Source organism: Agelaius phoeniceus, chromosome 12, assembly GCF_051311805.1.
Source record: "Agelaius phoeniceus isolate bAgePho1 chromosome 12, bAgePho1.hap1, whole genome shotgun sequence".
NCBI classification, from domain to species: domain Eukaryota; kingdom Metazoa; phylum Chordata; class Aves; order Passeriformes; family Icteridae; genus Agelaius; species Agelaius phoeniceus.
The window spans coordinates 3,697,789-3,719,501 of record NC_135276.1 but is presented as its reverse complement, the minus strand read 5'-3'; the positions used below and the strand labels follow the sequence as shown (position 1 = coordinate 3,719,501).

At 45.2% G+C, this 21,713-nt stretch overlaps 2 protein-coding genes across 4 annotated transcripts in view; one reads left to right on the top strand and one right to left on the bottom strand.

The window, feature by feature from the left end:
* Positions 1-12,956, bottom strand: part of PEPD (peptidase D) — a 423,809-nt gene extending 410,853 nt beyond the window's left edge. Inside the window, exon 1 of the mRNA XM_077185106.1 lies at positions 12,831-12,956. The gene's annotated coding sequence lies outside the window, so the exon portion shown is untranslated. The remainder of the gene's footprint in view (positions 1-12,830) is intronic.
* CHST8 (carbohydrate sulfotransferase 8) overlaps positions 12,166-21,713 on the top strand; it is a 216,655-nt gene continuing 207,107 nt past the window's right edge. Inside the window, exon 1 of one of the 3 annotated variants that reach the window (XM_077185107.1) lies at positions 12,166-12,410. The gene's annotated coding sequence lies outside the window, so the exon portion shown is untranslated. Of the gene's footprint in view, positions 12,411-12,463; positions 12,647-21,713 lie in introns of those variants that run through there. The other 2 variants (XM_054641010.2, XM_054641009.2) reach the window with 2 other exon arrangements.

Below are 21,713 nucleotides of genomic sequence, written 5' to 3'. Positions count from 1 at the left end.
GCTGCTGGGCAGGGACTGTGCAGGGGACACTGCCCATGGGGGGACCCTGCTGGCACAGCTCCAGCAGGGACTCTGTGGCTCAGTGCCAGGGTAGGGGCTTTGTGCTGCTGGCTGGGGGCTGTGTACAAATCACAAATGGGATGGGACTGTTTGAAACTGCCTTGACCTGTTTTATTTTCCAGCATCACTCCCATTCCATGGTTATGACAATGGGAAGATGCCAGCAGCTCACATATCAGGCAGCAGACCAAGAACTTAATGTTACAACTTTGTAAGTTTTGTGACCAATCCCACAAAGCAAAAGCACATTGACAGTAGTTCTATCCAACCACTATAAGCACAGGCACCTTTGGTTAAACAATGCTGGCTTATTTCAAATACAATACCTGCTTGTAAGCCTTCAAACACAATGCACAGAGCTCCATTATTAAGCTTAGAACTTCCCAATATCTCACTAGATATATTTTTCTGCAGCTTAGGGAGTTATTCTAGCCAAATGTTAATACACAAAACAAAATTGTTCTACTTGTCCTCACTTTTCTACTTCTCATATAACTTTTCTGCTGACCAATCTCATGGCTACTGCTCAGCTCCAATCACAGTTCTGCTGTCTCTAAGGCCTGTCTTTTGCAGCTTTCCCAAAACCTTCTGAATTTAAGGATTCCCACAGTTTTGGTTGGTTGATTTGAGATTTCTCAGCTTGTGCTCTAATAAGTGTGGTGGGTTCAGTGCTGGCTAATCACCAGTGCACTCACTAGGATGTACTTACCTATTTTTTGCTGTCAGATAGGACTAGGAGAAAGGTAAAGCAGGCTTCAAACTTTAAAAGGGTATAAAGAAAAACAGTAACTAAAGAAAGTAACAGTAACTAAACAGTAACTTAACAGTAACTAAAGAAAGAGTAATAGGAATCAGAACAAAACTTCTAGAATACTTCTCTTCCCTTTACAACATTTTTTTTCTCAATGACAATGTAAAGAAATAAAATTTAAAATTTTAGTCAGTTTACTACATATAGAATAGTCTTTCTTTGGTTCACTTAGGGAGAGAAGTCTCTCTTGTTAATGTTATGGAGACTTCTCTACAAGAAACAGTTCTCTTGTGTTTCCCTTCATGAATAGTAAAAAAAGTTCCTGGGTTTCTTTCATCTTTAACATGTGTTTTTCACAGAAGCATATACAGCTTTTGCAGCAGCTAGAAGCTTTGCATCACTTCCATAAATACCTCCCATGCAAAACCAGCCCAGCCAGCCATTGCTGGGAGCCTGGGCAGCCCCTGCTTCTGCAGGCTTGTGCCTTGAAACAGCCATTTCCAAAGTGCCCCAAAATAAGCACTAATAGCTGCTGGGTCAAACGATTTGCTGGCTCAGTGGACACATGGGGCTTCCTCCTGCAGCCCTCTCTGCTTCTGTTTGACTCCTTTGTTAAAATGCTGAGGAAAAGATACTTTCTTTTATAAATTAGGCTATTACCTCAGATTCACCTTTTTTCTTAATGAAAAGCCAGTTTCTACAGCAGGTCAAGTACAATAAAGTCAAGTTGTTCCGATGTGTTTCTTGGAAAACAGGGAGTTCTCATGGTGGGTCCAGCTGTGCATCTGTACCCCTCACAACCCCCAGCAGGACAATCAGCACCTCTGCAGCCCAGGAGAAAGCAGCACCACCTCCCTTCTTGTTACCAGCAGCCTCCACTGTCAAACACACCCTCCCTTTCTTCTCCTCAGTTTCCTTTTGGGCTTTTCTTCTCTCTCCTGCCATTGCTCAGCCTGGGAGGGAATGCTTGAACATCGAGCCTTACTCTGGTTCCTGGAGTCTCACTTTTTGAAAGGATGAGATTTCCCAGCATCCTCAAGCCACTTCACATTTTCCTATTCTTCTTCTAACATATCCCCTATCCCTTCATTTGTGTTTACCACTCTTATCCCCTTTTCTATTTTTCCTCATTTTTTATTGATCCATTTTTCTTTTTACCCTCTTCCCTTCAATTCTTTGCTTCTCCTTTTTCTCCCTACCCCATTCTAGTGACACTTTCTGGCTAGATGTATTACCCACTGTGCTGAGGGGAAGCAGTGCATCTGAATTCAAGCTGCACTGTCCAACTACAGCAACTCCAGATATACTTACAGAAACAGCAAATCAAACTCTTAGTGTTCTCATCTCCCCGTGCTAAATTCCCAGGGCCAAATGCCTCCCATTATCAAAACAATTTTAAATAAAGCTAAGGGGAGAATTAAATGAGAAATAAATTGGGCATTTAAAGCCTGGTTTGCAGCACTCAGCTGCTCCCACTTCAATAACTGCAGTGCACACCTTCCATCAGCCCCCACTCTGCAGAGCAGTCTCTGTTTGCTGGCATGTTCCCCACTCTGCCAGAGATGATATGGACACCCTGCACTGCCAGATAAGCAAAATATGTCACTCTCCCTTGCCTAAAATTAAAATGGGTACATTAATTTATTTCATATCTATTACAGGCTACAGCAGAAATCAGAGAAGGAGAGGGAGCACGTTCTGCATTGGCTCTGTGCTCAGAACTGTGATGTGGGGCCTCCCTGCACACTCTTGGCCAACATTTTGTGGTAAACCCTCAGATACTTCTGCATAAAATGGGGGTCAGGAAATAAGTACTGCTCTGGGATGAAGTGATTTTGTACTTTTTTACACTTATAGCAAGTGAATCCCAAGTTACCTTCTAACCACATCCTGTTGGGACAGGCCCTCCCCAGCTGGATGGGGGCAGAGCACATCTGGATGATGTGTTCCCTTCATGGCCAATGGCGTATCAAGAATCAGAGGGGTGGCAAGAAATCCTTTTTTTCAGCCTTAAACAAAATGAAAATCAAAACTGAGAAATTAGTTGTTCAGAGGCCAGGAGAGAACTAGCTAGAAGGGCTACATGTTTATACATTCTATGTATTTTCTTTCCATTTTGAAGAGAATAATTTCTAAACTGGCTGACACTCATGTGTGAATTATGACTTCTGGCTCTAGGGGTTGTAGATACAGGCAGAGGCTAAACACACAAATACTGCACCTGTCCTGCTGACACAGGGCTCTTTTTTGCACTGCTAAAGGGATGCAGAGGAAGTGACAAAGAAATGCTCATATTTAAATTAAGAGTCAGAAAAAAATATGAAAAACAACAGAATATTTACACAGATGGACGTGGATACACATACACCTGTGCAGGCACTGTGGGGGGAGGAGGGAGAATGAGACATGGGAAAACCATAAAGTTCTCACCAAAACACACGAGTCCTGATAAAAGGAAAAGATCCAATCCTTGTATACAAGCAAATTTCCCAGGTTGTGGTCTAATATGTATCTTTTGCTTTTTATTTAGCTATACTTTTGGACTTACAGGTTTAAAATACACAGAATCAGTATAGGGAACTGTAGGGAAAAGCAGAAAGAGGTTCCTCCTGAAGACTCAATTGAATTATTCTGAAAAGATTAATTAAAATTGAATTCTCTTTTGGCACAAAATCTCCTGTTTGCTAGTCCTTGCTACGTCTATTACCTACTTTCCATTAGGAGATATTATAGTCTGTAATGAAATTATCTTCAAGGGTGCTGTGGGATTAAACAAAAAGTTTACTGCATTCTGAGAGCTGCAGGAGCAGCGAGGTTCCAGTGCAGATTGGCTTGCTTAATGAGAAAGTGTTCACATGTCATCACTGAATTCACATCAGGGATCTCCAGCAATGCTTTTCAAGGGACAGAAGAGCAAATAACTGTGTGGAGATTGGAAAACAGCTTGATTTGCAAAGTGACAGCCAAAAGTCAGGTCTTTACTCAATCTCTCCAAAAGCCTGGGGACAGGGGAGGGGAAGGAGGGTATTTTCTTCAACCCTGAGAACAGCTTTATAACTAGAATAAGAATTATTACAAAGGAAAGGCCATTGGCCCCTCCAGCACAGGGATGTGGTTCTGCTGTCAGGATTTGGGGAAGCCATCCAGGGAATCACCTACATTAGGGATCAATGTGAGTGAATTATTTACATTGCAACTGGTGCTTCAGGTCTGACATGCTATAAAATATTGCTTTCTGTTTTCTCACACTTGGAGTCTCATGAAACACTTGACATACCAAGAAACCCCTCAAAATGGACCTGGGGGCAGAGCCTGGCCCTGGATGACACAAGGGAGAATTTCACTGCAGTGTTGAATTAACAGTAGCACAAAGAGTCACTGACCACTTTAACTGTACAAGGAAAATCAGTTTGAGAGAGACAGAGCAAACATTATTTGTGTTCTTTTTTTCTGCATATTCTCATTTTATGGCACTTGCAAGGACACTGTGAAATCCCCAGTGTCATAAGTGTTGGCCTCAGAGGCTGGCAATGATATCAAAAGGACAATATTTGTGTGTTGGCTGTTTGGGGCACTGTAACAGAGCCACCAAACAGGTACTCATCACATCCCAAATCTGTGCTTCTAGCTACACAGCCAGCAGCCTTGTAATGGAAAGTTAAAATGTAAACACAAGCTGCTATTTTAGTGCAATCACACAAATGTAGCAGCTTATGTTCTCTTTTCCTTTCTTTCCAGAAGGGACAGGGTACCTGAATCAAGCTACAGCTCATCCTTTTTCTTTTTGCTCCTTTTTTCTTCTCCCTAAGTGCCCAGTCAATTAAATCTTGCTTACATAAGGAATTCTAACTTGCTTTATTCCTACAATGACAGTTGACAACGTTCAGACTAAAGGATGCCAAAATCTGTTTTTCCCTAGATAGCAAAAATACAAACAGAAATCAAACCCAAGCAGACTAATAAAGGATTACAAGAGCTGACAATGCTTTATGAATTTGAAAGGTTACATTGCTTGGTTCAAAATAAACCTGAAATCCCGAGTCTGCCCTGAGATTTTTGCCTCCCCTGTTCACAACATTCTTCCCTTTGCCATACAGATAGTTGCTCACAAAGGAGTTCACTGACATCACCTTGCTCATCTAGTCCAGATGGCCCAAAGTGATGAAAATCCAAAGGTATTCCAGGAAGTGACCTTGCAGGTGCTTTAGTGATTCACAATTCAGAGAAGACTGAAAGCCTGACTCTGGAAGCATCACAGCTCTAAGGAAAACCAGCTCACCTAGGCAGCAGCTGCCTTTTAAAGGACAACAGCAGATTCCCCAGTTGACAAGACATCTGCTACAGTTTCCCACAATTCCTGACTTACAAAGGAAATAAGAGCTGGTTTGCATCACATATGTCAATAGCTGGATTTTTTCCTTCTTAACCTTCAGCTTGTGTTACCTCTAATGAGACAAGATGACAATGCCTGCTCAGAAATGAAAACAACAGGGGGAAATCTACAGGACAAAGGTAGTTTACTTTTTTTTTTTCCTCTGAACTGATCTGCTTTCCTCTGAGAAGCTGGCCAAACTGAAAATCACAGGTCTGTGCTGCTCTTACCCTCTGGGAGATAGATAGATAGATAAATTAGATAGATAGATAGATAGATAGATAGATAGATAGATAGATAGATAGATAGATTATAGATAATAGATAGATAGATAGATAGATAGATAGATAGCAAATAGATTATAGATAATAGGTAGATAATACAGATAGATTATAGATAATAGATAGATAGATAGATAGATAGATAGATAGATAAATAGATAGATAATAGATAGATAGCAGATAGATTATAGATAATAGATAGATAGATAGATAGATAGATAGATAGATAGATAGATAGATAGATAATAGATAATAGATAGATAGCAGATAGATTATAGATAATAGATAGATAGATAGATAGATAATAGATAGATAATAGATAGATAGATAGATAGATGGATAGATAGCAAATAGATTATAGATAATAGGTAGATAATACAGATAGATTATAGATAATAGATAGATAGATAGATAAATAGATAGATAGATAATAGATAGCAGATAGATAGATAGATAGAGATAGATAGATATAGATAGATGATAGATAGATAGATAGATAGCAGATAGATAGATGATAGATAGATAGATTATAGATAATAGATAGATAGATAGATAGATAGCAGATATAGATAATAGAGATAGATAGATAGATAGATAGATAGATAGATAGATAGATAGATAGATAGATAATAAGATACAAAGTGCCTCTTCCCAAACCACACCCAGCTTGGCAAAATAAAAATGAAATCAACATGGTTTTGCAAGGGAAAAGCCAGCCTCTCACTTCTGCTGAGGAGTGTTTGAAATGAAGATGGATCATAGTGTGAGTCATTTATGTCTCCTCTCTGATGCATTCACACACGCCTACCACTGCAGGGGGACTCAGAGGAATGACCTGAATCTCAAGCACCCGTGGGTTTGCAAACAAAACCCAGCAGATGAGGTCATGCAAAGCCAGGCCTAAATCTATGGCTTCCCCTTTGGCCCTGGTTTGCTCCTCTCAGTATTTCAAACAGTGAGAGAGCAGGAGAAGCAAGGAGTGGTGCCATGTAATGAAACCATGGATCACAGAGCAGCTCCAGAGTATGGCATTCCCATTTCACAGGGGGGGATTCAAGCAAGCAGACCAGGTGAAACCCCAGTTGATCACAATACTTGTACTTATTTTAATTGTTTATTGAAAACAGCATGACAGATGAAAAACTGGAGAATGAGGAAAAAGAAACATCAGCTTCATTCACAGGCTCAGCTCCCTCTGCATGAACCACACACAAAATCAATTCTTCATGTTATATGCTAAAAAAGAGTTGAAGTGTTAACAGGAACATGAGAGGGGAAAGACAGAGGCAGGAAAGGAAAGAAGAGGTGGCAGGAAGGCCTGGTCAAAGCCAGGTTTGTTTTGGCAGCAGGTGGGTGGGACAGATGAGGCAGAGGAGCACTCCAGGGATAGAGAAGCAGGAGGCAAGAGATGCTGAACAGGGAGAAGGTGCTTGATAAGGGAGCAGGAGCCAGGCCTAACATGAGGTGGGAAAAGCCTGACTTTGTAGTTATTTTGCTTTGGTTGGTCCTCAGAACAGTGGTTCAGGAGCAGGCTTAATGCCTGCACAGTGCTCCCTCTCTGCTGACTCACACCACCAACTTACAAAACACATAAAATTGAGAAGAATGAATGCAAGTGTCAGGAGATCTGCCCCTGTTCCCAGCAGCCTAAAAAGGAACTTGTTTATGCCACCTATGAAAGAGCTGTGACACATTCCTTCAGTGATGGAATGATCCCACTAGGATCACTTTTACTGGCCAACACTGAGCATATTTTTCTCCAGTTCATCTTTCCAGTGTGGTTTATTCCACACATCCACTTGGAAAAACATGTTCAGCACCATCACAACAGCTGCACAGCAAAGTCCATCACTATATTGATAGATCATGGTTTCATTTCTTGCCCAAACACAGACAACAAGGAGCTGCATACAAGGCACATGCAAATTCTGTCCCTGAGCTTTACTGTCTCAGAAATGACAAAGCAAATCCATCCAGGACAATGAAGGCAATCCAAAAGAGCCCCAAGCCCCAGATGCCAGCATGGATAAGATTTGAATGGATCCCCTGAAGACCCAAAGTTAGAACTGCACATTGTATCACCTGCAACAAGTTAGTCCTTAGAGAACAGCATTACCTTCAGGTTTGGTTTGGAAGAGCCATCAGCAATTACTCCATCTTAACAACCATTTTTTCAGGATGGACAAAAAACTGGAGCAGCAAAATATTCCAAACCCCTGCAGCCTGATATGTTGTTCTGGGGAACATTTCAACACACATCTTTGCATGTGGAAAGAACCCCACACCTAGCCAGTAAGGAGCACTCCAGCTCCCAGTTACTCCAAGTTATTGATGGAGTTTCCAAAGAGTTCTGAATGCCATTTTTGGAATTTGAGTCTGCCAGCTCTGGCTGCTCTCACTTAAGACTAAATCAAATGTTTCTCAGGCTTTCCTGTCTAAACCATATTGTTCCTCCTGGGCCCTTTGGCTATATTTTATGAAATAACTGATGTTCTCTATCTCCAGGGGGCAATTTATTACTGCTTCTACCAACAAGGAACCATATGATCTACTACATCTCTTCCAGTTCTGTCTTTTGAGGTTTCTATAATCTTTCCAGAGATTTTTATTTTGTTCCTAAAGAATGGTTTGTGTACCCTACAATTTGTCCCATGGATATTTCTTGGTCTGAAAAAGACACTGCCTCTCCATAAAAACCTTGCCAGATACTACCTATGCAGAAGCATTGCTCCAGAGGCAGAGTGCATGGAATTTTTTTTTCTTAATTTTGGTTAATTTTGGTCCCAAAAAATTCATTATTACTTTACTTTCTTCTATCCCTAGCATTACTCTGTGCTTTCCCCTCTTCCTCCCTGGCACTGTCCCAAACCCCAGCCTGCCCAGCTCACCCCCACTGGCTTGTTGTGTGTAAGCAATTTTAAGAAAATGGCCTTCAGAGAAAAGCTCTGTTCCCCCAGTCAGGTCTGGGAACCCTAAAGCAGCATCAGTAACACAATCAGATCCTGGAACTGGCCATGGGAGAAACTTAATTCTAGCCCAAGAGCCTACATGGGCAGATGTTTGAAGCAGGGCTTTACCAAGCAGCTCATACACATTTATTTCAGTGGGTGCCAGTCGGTGGAGCCTGCAAATGAGGTTGCTGCCATGTAGTTTACATGTGGGGCTCAATTCCAGGTGCTTTAGCATCCTGTTGTGAGCTGCTGTTGGAGGGAAGGAAATGAGGGATTAGAGATCTGGGAGACAGCAAGGCCCAGATCTGCTTTAGACATTCCAATGAGGCTCTTCATTTGCTGCTTTGTTGCACTACACACAGACACACACACAAATATATATATATACATTTTTTTCCCCATAAACCCCAACTGCTTTTGCTGCTTCTCAAGAAGGATGGTTTTGAAATATCCCTTCCAAAGCTGGGACAGATGTTTCCAGAGTTGGGGTTTGTGAAGTTCCTGTGGCAGCTATTTCCAAGGCTGCTTTGTCATACATTTCTTTGCAAGAGACCAAGAATGGCAGAGAGGCTTTGCAGATAAGCATTTCAATTGCAACCTTTATACTAAAGTGTAATAGGAACATCAGGGAATTAAATAAAATTATATTTTTCCTAGATGTCTGCTTAAAAAGGAAATTCAAGATTTTATGGATGCCCCAGAGACAAACTATTACATTACATTCCTCTCTGTTCTTATTTGAGTTCTGTCTGTTTGAGCACCTCAAGTAGCACAGAATCATTCATAAAGAATGGGCAAGAGAGACTGTGTCCCATCAATATTTCAAGCTTGGTTATCAAATCAAGAGAAATTCATGAGTTCTGCTCCAGCTCAACGTTTTCAGGTTTGATACTATTGTTTGACAGTTTAGAGGGTTTTCCCTCTGCATTCTCATTGTCATTAATATTTTATATAATGTTCCAGTTGATGCTATTGTAATATTATTTTTTTTACTTGGCTGTACTAACCAGTTTTTTCTTTTCTCTTTCAGCAGGGAGAAATTCACACTCATTTGCTATTTGTGGGGTGATGACATAGTGTGAAGAAGCAGTAATGATGACTGACTGATAGAAGACACCATATGTTCTCTTCATTTTTCTCTGTGCTATTTTCTGAGAGATGAATAAAGACTCAGTATCACATAAGCTTTCCTATATATAGTATTAAAAAAAAATGACCTTTTTTCCCCAAATAATTGGCAGCATGGGAGAAATGATCTTTTTCCTAAAGCATTCAAACAGTATTGCTATAAATATCAGGCTCCAAATCATCAAGATAAATAATTTCCAGTCTTTTCCACCAGAAACATTTTACATGTACCCAGGCACCAGAAACAATTTTACAATTAATTCCACTCACCCCCAAATGTTCTCCATCTTTCCATAGCAAACATTTTGAAAATATAAGTTGCATTTGCTGATGACTAAGCAAAGGTAAACAATTCCTTCCAGTCTTAAAAGAAACTAGATTCTATATAGGGCTCTAAGTGACTGTGTGCAATGCATGATAATCAGAAATCCTGATTATAAGCACAGCATCACTAGATCACAATACTAGATTATATGCTGGGGTGTTTCTTTGCACCCTGAGTGTCTGAGTCTGTGCAACTAATAAAACAGATAATAAACACTTCAATAAATATAGCCTTTGCTTTAACATGTTTTAATATCAAAATAATTGGAAATCTCATTTCCTAGAAATAACAGAATAAAAATATTTTATTGTTCTAGCATAAGCATTTACCAAGTATATTCTTTTCCTAGATAAATATTTCCTTTTTTTGTTTCCTTTTCATTCCACCCTCTCAAAACCAAGGCTTTGTGACTGTTGCTCTTCCTCCTAACTTTGTAATAGTCACTAACCAGCCTCAGACCACAGCAGAGCCACACACATATCTGCTAATAAGCAGTCAGGAGCAGAAACAAAGAAGTAAACAAAAGGGATTCACATTGCCTTCTGTTCCATTGGAGACTGAGAGGGAAAAAATAAAAATCAATCCTCTAAACACAGAAATAACCCCCAGAAATCAGTGGTTTAAGATACCTTATTTTTCAAATAATCAGGAATTTTTTGTAAGTAATGGAGCCAAAATTGGAGAAAAACATAATTGTGAGTCCTGCAGGCAGCAGGGCAGAGAACTCGCTGTCAATGGACCCAGTGCCAGGACTCTTGTTTGGGCTTTGTTTTCAAGGTCATCCATTTCAAGCATTTTTCATAACACAACCTGAATAAAGAATAGAGAGGCACAGTCTGCTCGCCCTGCTCTCAAAGGCTCCCACCCAGATGTGGCAGGGAAGGTTCCTCATGCCAGGGGATGGCCCTTGGAGGAGGTTTTCTCCCTGGTCACCTGCCATAGCAACAGACACCGAGCAGTGTTTTACATGTACAGTATGCAACTCACTTTACCCAGTTAGAGACTTATTGTATTGCTGTGACAGCTTATGCACCCTGCACCACAGAGAGCAGGACAGAAGGGGCTCAGGTACAGCAATGACTGCAGTTTTCACATGTTATTCTTCCTTTGAACTCCAAGTGGCATGAATGCCTCTTCCCCTGGAAAGCTGTCACGTGCACCTTCTTTTCCTGTGACAATGGAATTACACAAAGTCTGATCTCAAAACTCTCATGGAAATATTCCATCCTATCAGCAATGAGCTGGCTTGCTTAAGGACTACAGACTTGGGTCCCTAATCAATGCTTTGATAAATAACACCTACTTAGAACAATTGATTGCTAAGGAGCAGACTAAGTGTAATATATTTCTGCTAATCTAGTCACAGGATAAATGTCATAGTTTATTTATAAAGACACACCTGAAATTATTCTGAGGGCTATAGATAGGATCCATCTTGACACACATTTCACACTGCACAGTGTCAGGTGGAGGTGGGTGGTGGGCACTCAGGGCAGCATCTCTGGTGCTGCTTTTTGGCAAGCTCCCACTGCCCCCAGGCTGCCAAAGCTCAGCTCCACGGCTCCCTGGCAGCAGGGGAGCTCCTGGGACCCACAATCCAAAGTGAGGAGTGTACCCCTTGATGGCAGGCTCTGGGGGCATTATTCAGTCCAATTAAATGGCCACTTCATTACACCAGCAATAGCCAGGCATGGCACCGAGGCCATTCTTGGGGATTACAGCCATGCCCCGGTTCTGCTCTCATGAGACTCTTTATTCTGCTGCACAGTTATGTGGGAAAAGCCTCTCTGTATTTTAGGGTGGAAAATAGCCAGCAGAGAGTGCAAGAGGCCCCTTCTGTGCTGTTACTCCACAGTCCATATGCAGGCTCAAGATAAGGCACCTTGGTGCCCACCATGCCCTGGCTACAGTGTGTCTGCTCCAGTTTGTTCTTCGAGGACACCATCACTTCAATTCTCTTCGATTACTTCTGTGTCTGCCCTTGAGGTGTGTGTTCACAACCGTCATTTGGGAGCGAGTATGGGCCACCCATCTTCCCAACCAGTCTCAAAATACATATATATATATTGTGCAAATTGCAGCCCGGAGGAGACGCCCGGCAGGATGCTTGTATCCACACAGAGGATACGGAGGAGCCTCCCTTCTCCTTTCCTCCCAGACGAACCGGGCAGCAGGAGCGCACAGGCTTCCCCCGCACCCTGCCCGGGACCTTTCTTCCCTCCCTTTCCGCAACGAGCCCCTCGGGGGGTGCAATATTCGGCCGGGAGCCGCGCGGGCTCGGCATGCGGGAGCCGGGAGCGCGCAGGGCGGTCACGGGCTCGGCCCGCAGCGCCCCGCTCCGCTGGAACTGCCCTGCAGACAATGCACGATCCGGCGGAGCGGCGGGGAGCGCCCGGCGCCGCCAGAACGTGGCAAACTTGAGGCGAGAGCACCCCTGGAAAGGCGGCGGCCCCGCCCGCGCGGCGGCGGCGAGGGGAGATGCGCCGGGGCGCGGCGGGAGCGGAGCGCTCCCCGCCGGAGGCCGCCGCACCTGCTGCCGGAGGTGCGCGCTGGGCGCGGGGCGCGGCCGCCGGCGGGGCCGGGGCCGGCGGCGGGCGGGAGGCGGGAGGCGGGGAGGGGGGCGGCGGCCTCCCGTCTCGGGCGGGCTGTCCCGCTTCACTCTCTCCTCCCCGCCGAGCATCGCGGGCGCGGAGCCGCGGCTGCGGCGCGCAGGGCGGCGGCGGGAGCGGCGCGGAGGATGCGCTGAGCGAGCGCGGGAGCGGCGCGGCCGCGGCGCAGGTCAGTGGCGAGACCCCAACCCCCCCCCCGTCCCCGGGCCCCGGACGCGCTTCGCCACCCGCATCCCCGCATCCCCCGGCCGCTCCCCAACTTTTCCCCGCACCACTTCGGGAAAGTGACCAAACTTGCGGCGGGGCCCCTCGTGCCGTGTCCCCTCCTCATCCCGGCGGTGCGACCCCCTGACCTCAGGGCTGCTCTCCCGGTTCGCGGCGCTGTGATTCCCGGTGAAATTACAGCCGTAATTGCCGGTGCCGGGAATTGCGGGTGCAGGGGCAGCCGGGCGCGGTGCGGGTCGCCCCGGGCTGCGGCGCGTCCCCTCCGCCCCAGCCCGCTCCGCTCCCTTCGCTGCCGGGCGGGGCCGGCCCAGCCCCGCTCGGGCACGGGCACCGGCACCGGCACCGGGACCCGTCCCCAGGGAGGATGGAGCCGCCGGCTCCGACGGGCTGAATGCTCACGGGTACGGCTCCGGCATGGATTTCTGTAAGGAAAACAACGGGTCCAAAGCAAACTAGTTGATAAATGCAGGCATCTCCCTAGACTGGAAACCCGGTTCACGCGGAGTTCAGTCTGTGCGAGCAGGAGCGGTATGACGGGACTCGGAGGCACTTTTTAATTTCTGGAGCTATCTTTAGAGAACAGGGGCTTTCTTTGGGCGCTGCTCTCCCGCAGGAGTGCTGTTCAGCCCTGCCCCTGCTCGGCCACACGGGCAGCTCGGACCGTGCAATGCCCCTTCACACCTCAGCCTCCAGAACGGGTGTGTTCAAACCACGGCAAGAATGATTTGTACAAGTATGTTCGCCCCAGGGTGCTGGTGATGGCAACCGGACAGCACCCTGCTGAGCTCTGGGATTCCCGGGTGCTGCTGGAAGGAGTCAGGAATGATGTGATAGCTGCTCGTAGATGTGTCATTAGTTTTAGATTTTTCAGGGATTAGGAAAACCCCTTATTGTGGTTATGTTATAATATTGCTTTCTGTCTGTAGCTGACTTATGTTGCATGTAGATTAACATGTTTTAAAAAACCCAAAGATGCTCTTTTTTTTAATGTTAGACACCTACATAGGAAATTGTTGTATTTTATTGCAAGATTTAAAAGTTGCAGCTATTAAGAGAATAGGCTGTATCTACAGTACCAGGGAGAGAGGGTGAATAGTAAACCTGAACGGTCTCAGAAATGAGAATTGGAAATGCTGCTGCTAAATCTGTTTTGTTTATCAATGATGCTCCCTATTTGACAAGAAAGCTATCCTCAGTTTATCCCAAGAAGATTTCATTTTGTCAGATGCCTGGTGTCTCATCAATTCCTTTCATGTCCCTGGGATTTTCTCTTTTCCAGGCTCAGGCCACAGCAGCTCTCTGTGTTGGGGATAACTGTTAAGCTCTTCTTTTGAATTCATGAGCTTCCAAATTAAACTTTTGCTGACACCTGCTACCTAGCCTGGTTGAGCATAACAACAGTGTCACCCAGGCTCCTGGAGCTCTGCCACCAAACAAAGTAAATTGCAACCAAAAACAATTGTAAGGTGCCTGGACTAGGTACCACAATGATTTGGGGGACATCTGGGAAACTCTGGCTACTGGAAATCCAATCAAAGTCTGCTTCTAATGGAGCTAACTTTCCAACAGCAATCACAGGCAAGAATTAAATCCATAGAGTAGATGGCAACAGAGATTAATAATCATCATCAATTAGCTGATGGAATCAAACAGAACAAAATGAGGGTAAACAAAAACCTGTCTCCCCCTCCCCCTTGAATGCAGTCCCACCTTCATTTATCCACAGTCAAGGCATTTATCCACAGTCAAGGATCTCTCCTGAGCACCGGTTTCAAGTGCCAAAAAATTTAGCAGGTGTCATAACATAAGGTCAAGACTTAATTATTTATATGGAGACATCAATCATCCTGTGGGGATGATTTATTTATAAATCACCAGAGCTGTAACAAAGACAGTGAATTCTGATTTCCTCCTGCTCCTTCCTGAAGGGACCAGGAAGGTCCACACTGTGGCCAAATGGCCTCAGGAGCCTATAGAAGTTTTTGCCCAGCCCCACATGGAGGAGGCTTTTCTACTCCTTTTAGATCGTGCAATCAAAATACCACCGGGGAAATCTCATGCATATTTGCTACATCTCAGTAATGAACATTTACTGATTATGGATTATCTGGAGAATTTAGCTTTTTAAACATTATTCAAATTTTTATGTTTATGTAAGCTAATAAGACTGAGGAGATTCAGTAACTACTCTTTGCCTTATGGTATTTGAAAAGAGTGTCCATGGGGCTTAGCTCAGCATCTTCCACAGTCGCTTTTAAAAGACTAAAATAGAATTTTTCTGCCTGAAAAAAACACCACCCTGTCTCTACTCAGTATAATGTTCTTTGCTCACAATTAATGCCAAAAATCAATTTTCTAATATGCTTTTTATGTTTCTGCTGAGCACAAACAGGATGGCACAGTAAAAGCTTTTATTGCCATCTGATTAGGCTGCAGTGGGGGTAAGTGAGTGGCTTGGGCCAGCAGGGCTGCAGGATTGCTGTGCTGGATGCAGCAAACACACAGAAGGGCATGGGATGCTGAGCACCAGCCACAATCCTGCTCTCAGGGTCATTCAGGGAAATGTTAGCAGCTCTGTGGGCAGAAGCAGGATCAGGCCCATTAGGTTTTCTGATAGCTGGACAAAGTCCTGAACATGCACTTGGGCTGTTCCTTAACCTCCTCTTCTGGGATTGTGATAAAGGGTTAATTACAGCCAGGGACTCTCAGAGATTTGTCCATTTATTTATCTGTTAAGAGGAATCATGCTATTGATCTTACTCACACGACTGTTTTTAAGGCAGGGAGGTGATTAACTTTGAGTGAAATTGGTAAAAAAAGAATATAGGAAGAAAGATGGAAAAGAAAGTTAAAATAAGAGCTAGGAGAGAAGGTTTCCTTTGCTTTTCCAGCATTAGCTTGTGAAGATGTGCAGCCCAAACCCATCAGCTTTGCCACCAAGAAAAGAGGAGCACAAGGAGTATCCAGGGCATCCTGTGATCCTTCTGAACTTCATGGCAGGACTCCATTTTGGCAAGAGCAAGTCAATAAGCTCTCCCACACATCAATTATTCTGTTCCCACTGATTGTAAAAGAAGACCATTTATCACTGTATTTCAGCGACAGAAATACTAAAATAATGTTTCACTGGGCTTATAAGAGGGTGTGAAAAAGGATGGATGAGCTGGCAACATCTTCAAGGAACAATTAAGACACTAAGAGTGCAGGAAAATATTTTTAGGAAATAACTAATTAGCGAGAAAATAGGAATTTAGGACCTGATTCAGTTATGAGATGTTCCTCAAGCACCCTCTGAATTTTGCTCAGAGCATGTGAAAAAATGAAAAATTCATAGTATTTCTTGTAGGCAAGACCAGTCATCTGCTTGTGTGTTTTTATGGAATACTGGGTATATTTATAGCATTTAGTAATGCCAGCAACATTCAATGTAAAGAGTAACAGATGAATGTATCGTGAAACAAGGCACTGGCAAGGCAGGTGGGAAATGATTTCCAAAATATTGCAGCAACCAGGCTGGGAGAAATCTAGGAAGATGGTAAACATAACAGACCTAGGTAGCTTCAAGCAAAGGCCAGGGTTAAAGCCCAGGCTGAGCCCTATGCACGTGTTCTGAGGAGGGGGAGAGCCAGGACTCCTGTGCCAGCCCAGCAGAGGTGGCCCCAGCATAGGCTGAGCCCTGTGCACGTGCTCTGAGGAGGGGGAGAGCCAGGACTCCCATGCCAGCCCAGCAGAGGTGGCCTCCACACCACGCCAGCCTCAGTGCATCCAAGGGCACGGGTGACAGTGAAATTGCAGCTGAGTGCAGAGACAAGAAAGGAGGGAATGAGATTGTATTGGCTCAACTGCAAGAAGCAAATCACAGGCTTCCCCAATCAGACAGATGATGCCTAACTAGGGCACAACGTGAACCACAAAGAAAGGTGGCAGATTTCACAAATTAGTCATGGCAAAAACGGTGAATTTCACAGCTTGAAGTGAATTCACGTTATAGGATGAAACAGCACAAAGTGATTAAGAGCTCTAACTGATAGGAGCAATAAGCATGTGAGACTTAGTCATCATACAGCAGCCAACATTTGTCTCTGGCTTCAGCTAAGCCACAGGAGCAGCCCCTCAGCCTCCAGCTTTTGAAGCTGAGTGGGAGCTGGTGGGGACAATCACAGACAAGATCCCACAGAGGTTTGCTGGAGTTTCCTGTTTCTGTGAGGTGCAGCCATGGCAGCTGGGAGATGTTGTGCAGGCACAGACTCTGCTCCCGCTGCCACCACTGAGACCTTGGAGCTGTGGCAGCAGGAGCAGCAGGAGCTCATCTTCACAGCATGACCCCATGGTGAAGAGCAGAGAGGGAGAACGGCTGAGGACGGGGGGACACTGTTGCAGCACACTCCCTGCCATGCTGGGAGGACCTTCCAGGTCTGACAGTGCCATTTTCAGAGCCACTAGGTGCTGGCATGAGCCACCTCATAGTAACCACAGTATGCATCCCTAATAGAAAACAACCATTAAACAGTCTATTCACATTTTCTATTCTTTCAGGGGATCAAAACCAGTGTCACAAGCCTCTGTCACAGGTGGTGTTGCATGACTTTTGCTGATAAAATATTTTAATAGCTGTGACAGCCCACTTTCAAGGTAGTGTCTGTTAACAGATACTGGAATGTTACCCTACCACTTGTATCCCTGGTCAGATGAAGATAAAAATTCTGGAGAAAAATGTCACCATTATATCTCAATACTTTTGTTTCTATGTACACTGTTCTATCATAGCTATTGAAAATCCATAGAGCAAAATGGAAGCAAACTGAGCTAATACCAAGCAGGACAAGGCCACCCTGGAGAATTCCTAATTGAAAGTGTTGGCGGTGGCAGGCTGCGGCCAGGCTGGGGCAGTGCCGTGCCCGGGGGGTTAACACAGCCCGAGCTGGCAGGCGGAGCCGCGGGGCCGGGAGCCCTTCGGGGAGCGGAGCCTGGCAGCTTCCCGCTGCTGATGGAGGCTGCTCCAGCACCGTCGGGTCCGCTGAGCACAGCTGTGTTAATGCTGAGCAGGGAGAGGGGAAGCTGCTGAAGTTGCCAGGAATGAAGCCACAGAAGAACGTAATGGGGCAGTGCCAGTTCCTTCAGATCCCACCTGGAACTTATGAGCCATCCGCGGGGGTAGCAGAGCACCTGCAGCGCAGATTATCCAACACTCACCCTCTGTGCAGAGTCCAGCTGCACCTCCACTCCACTGCCCGGCCACAGCTCCACTGCACAGCCACAGCTCCACTGCCCGGCCACAGCTCCACTGCCCAGCCCACCTCCACTGCCCGGCCACAGCTCCACTGCACAGTCACAGCTCCACTGCCCAGCCACAGCTCCACTGCCCGGCCACAGCTCCACTGCCCGGCCCACCTCCACTGCACAGCCACAGCTCCACTGCCCAGCCACAGCTCCACTGCCCGGCCACAGCTCCACTGCACAGCCACAGCTCCACTGCCCAGCCCACCTCCACTGCCCGGCCACAGCTCCACTGCACAGTCACAGCTCCACTGCCCAGCCACAGCTCCACTGCCCAGCCCACCTCCACTGCCTGGCCACAGCTCCACTGCCCAGCCACAGCTCCACTGCCCGGCCACAGCTCCACTGCACAGCCACAGCTCCACTGCACAGCCCACCCCCACTGCCCGGCCACAGCTCCACTGCCCAGCCCACCTCCACTGCCCGGCCACAGCTCCACTGCCCAGCCCACCTCCACTGCCCGGCCACAGCTCCACTGCCCAGCTACAGCTCCACTTCCCGGCCACAGCTCCACTGCCCAGACACAACTCCACTGCACAGCCACAGCTCCACTGCCCAGCCCACCTCCACTGCACAGCCACAGCTCCACTGCACAGCCACAGCTCCACTGCCCAGCCCACCTCCACTGCCCAGCCACAGCTCCACTGCCCAGCCACAGCTCCACTGCCCGGCCACAGCTCCACTGCACAGCCACAGCTCCACTGCACAGCCACAGCTCCACTGCCCGGCCACAGCTCCACTGCACAGACACAACTCCACTGCACAGCCACAGTTCTGCTCCTCACCCAGCACGAGAGGATTTCCAGTTGTACCGTGAAGAAAGACCCCAACAGGGATTGATCCCTCTTGAACAAAGTTTGAAAAGAATTATCATTTCTAAAGCATTTGATAGGAATGTCCTTGGAGCCTTGGTAAGGAACTAGAAAAGACTTTTAAGAAGGCAGTCAGGGTGAGAGACCCTCTTCTACACTGATTTTGGAACCTGGCAGGCTTTAAGAGATCTTTCAGTTACGTTTTGCAAATCAATGCTAATTTGATGTATTGGAGCTTAGCACTGTGCCAATTCACTGTCAAACCAGTATTAGGTAGGCATTTTTGGGGAATGCTTCTATCTCAAGGTCCATTAAATATGCAAACCTGGCAATTATTTCACCACCCTTAAAATACTTAATTTGAAATGTGCATCAGAGAACCCATAAATGGTCTTTGAGTCCTCATCAGAATGAAGCCTCCCTCTCTTGAAAGTGCAAATCAGAGTCCTGGGAGAGGGGGCTGGTGACAGTGCTTGGGATGAAGACAGGAGGCAGCGGGGCCCGATGCTGCCTGCAGTGCTGCCACAGAGAAGCAGGGGCACGTTAAGGGCCTGATCTGCCGACCACCATTCATTCACACAGCAACCAAGCAGGAGGAAGTCAGGAAATGTTAAGTCAATGGCCATCCTGGAGAGAGCGCTAATTACTCACCTTGGGAGAGGTGGCTGGATCAGCTGCAGGAACTTTCTGAGTGCTTTTTGAACCTGAGTGCCTGTCATCTGACATTCACCTAAAGCTAGGAGCTAAATAAAAGTTGCTTTATTTATAACAGTTGCTAATTTAGCCAAAGCTGCAAGAGATCCTGGTCTTTAAATCTGTGTTCCTTTAATGCCTGCACAGAAACAGTTGGAGAGAGATGGTTTCTCCTTTCTCCACTGTGGTCCTCAAATACAGACCCAATCCTCTTCAGGGTTGGGAGAATCACAGCAGTAGTTAGCAGTCACATGTATATTAGATGACACATGTATATTAAGATGACAGGCACCTATGTTTGAATATGGGATTTAATATGCCTTCATTTTTATGTCTGAAATGGGGATACTACTTAGCTCAAAGAAGATCAATTAATTTTTGTGTTGCTTTTAAGTTCTTTAATGGAAGATGTTACATAAATTATTATTTAATATACTTTAACAGGTTTTTTTTGCATGAGCTGCTTGATCTGCTTAGAGCATATAAATCAGTATGAGCTGCATTAGTAAAATAAGTTCAAAAATCTAAAGAGTACATCAGAAGTTATACTAGTGCATAAAAAGAGCTAAAAGCTAAGTTTCTCTTTCATTGGCAAAAAGCAGACAGATTGGGTTTTTTTGTGGACCTTTAGACTCCTCATTTCTCAGGAATCACAAAATCCATTTGTGAAAAGATCTAGGAAATAAAGAAAGAAATTGTACAAGTGACATCCTGGTCAGTAAAGCATGTGAGTCTGCAGGCACACAGACAGGATGATGCCATGAATCTCCCCTTTGTGCTGCAGTTCAGAAGAGGAGTTATTTTCTCCATCTGAGCAGATGCCAAAGGCTCAGAGAAGGGCGAGCAGACAGAATGCAGCCCCTTTCTTGGAGCAGAAATGTATCTGCCTCTGAGAGAAGAGAGAAGAGAAAAGAGACAAGAGAGAATCCCCTCCTAATCTGCAGTGGTGAAAACCCCTTCATCTGGGGGTTACCACAGCACTGGGGGCAAGGCAGAGCATGACCAGCTATTATTTCATCCTTCCATGCCTCAGTCCAGAACTTATTCCATCCTACACAGATTTCCACTCCACCAGTTCTATGGAAAGTTCCTTCCCTGCATCTCTAAGATATACAAACACTTAGATGCTTTTTTCCATCTTTCCCAAAAGCAGACTTTATCACACTCACATCTAAAAACCTCCCTCTCCAACTACAGAAGCTAATTTATTACTTTTCTGGCTTTTCTTCTCAACCATTATTCAGATTCCATTGTTAGTTTTTTTTTCCCAATAATACCAAAGCCCTGTGACAATGTTTTAAAGAGTCACTTATAACTTACTAGCAAAGTAATTCACATCTGCCTGTTAGTTATGGCTGTGGGATCCACCCAAGGAAGCTGCTGTCCAATAAATTACTGAACTGTCTGCCTTCACACAGTGCTCCCCAAACTCTCCAGCATCTCTTCCCTGCTTTCTATCACCTAACTCAGTGCCAAAACAAAGGATGGCAGCTGTTTCAGCACTTAATGCCAGTATTCCTTTGCAGACTAGGGGGAGGGGATTCCCTTTCAAAAGGCCACGTTCCCACTGAGACTGGCAGTAGTATTATCTCACATCTTTAAATACCAGTCTTGGAGTTATTGGTGTGACAGCAAGGTGCAGAGATTTTATGACAGAAAATTTACATGAACAATTTCTTTTTTTTTTTTTTCAACATGAAAAATCTACTTTTGAATCCTTGAATTAATTAATTAATCCTTTTCTCATAAACACTGTAATTGTTTAATGCTTTGGAATAGCACTGCCCATATTGTTTTGTGTATGCTGCCACTCCTGCAGGTCTCAGTGTCTCCCCACAGCTTTAGATGTTGTGTATGCTCCTAACACATGTGAGTCTACAGCTCACATAAAGCTCTTCTATTCTGTACCTTACACAGGAGGGCTACTGCACTGATACCAGCCAGCACATAGTACATATAAATAACAAATCATCCCACCTGCCTGTTCTTCTGATACATTATTAACCTCTGGTGCAGCACTTTTAGTTCAAAATACTAGAATCAGCTTGTTATTCTACCTTTAGTTTACACTGGGAGAAACCTCAGCTCAGGATAATGTCAGGAGATTATCTGAGGTCTCTGTTATAGTAGCAGCATGTGTTGCTAGCACAGAAATTCATCTGGTTTTCATAAATATTTGATAGGGCTCTATCATCCTCATCATCATTTGGAGCTGGTTGGAAGAGGATC